The sequence below is a fragment of the Sinocyclocheilus anshuiensis genome, unplaced genomic scaffold (genome assembly GCF_001515605.1).
Source record: "Sinocyclocheilus anshuiensis isolate Anshui unplaced genomic scaffold, SAMN03320099.WGS_v1.1 scaffold659, whole genome shotgun sequence".
Taxonomy (NCBI): domain Eukaryota; kingdom Metazoa; phylum Chordata; class Actinopteri; order Cypriniformes; family Cyprinidae; genus Sinocyclocheilus; species Sinocyclocheilus anshuiensis.
In genome coordinates, this window is record NW_015549698.1 from 653,590 (window position 1) to 653,801 (window position 212).

Consider the following 212-nt stretch of genomic DNA (forward strand, 5'->3'; position numbering starts at 1 on the left):
TCCACGGACCCAATATACTGTTACTGTTAACATGCGTTCTTTTCTCAACTATTTAACGTTCCAGAACTGACTGTGTTTAACTGAATACTCGCCAAAACGGGCATTTTGACATCATTTTGTATGTATTTGAACATTTTGGCGCAGTTAGCCACTCATTTTGGTATTTCTGGCTCACAAGCTGTTTGAGACTGAGCGTGGCTTGTGTGCTCCAC

At 41.5% G+C, this 212-nt stretch overlaps 1 protein-coding gene across 1 annotated transcript in view; it reads right to left on the reverse strand.

Annotated features, from left to right (window-relative positions):
• rngtt (RNA guanylyltransferase and 5'-phosphatase) overlaps positions 1-212 on the reverse strand; it is a 116,733-nt gene that overhangs the window by 87,718 nt on the left and 28,803 nt on the right. The window lies entirely within an intron of this gene.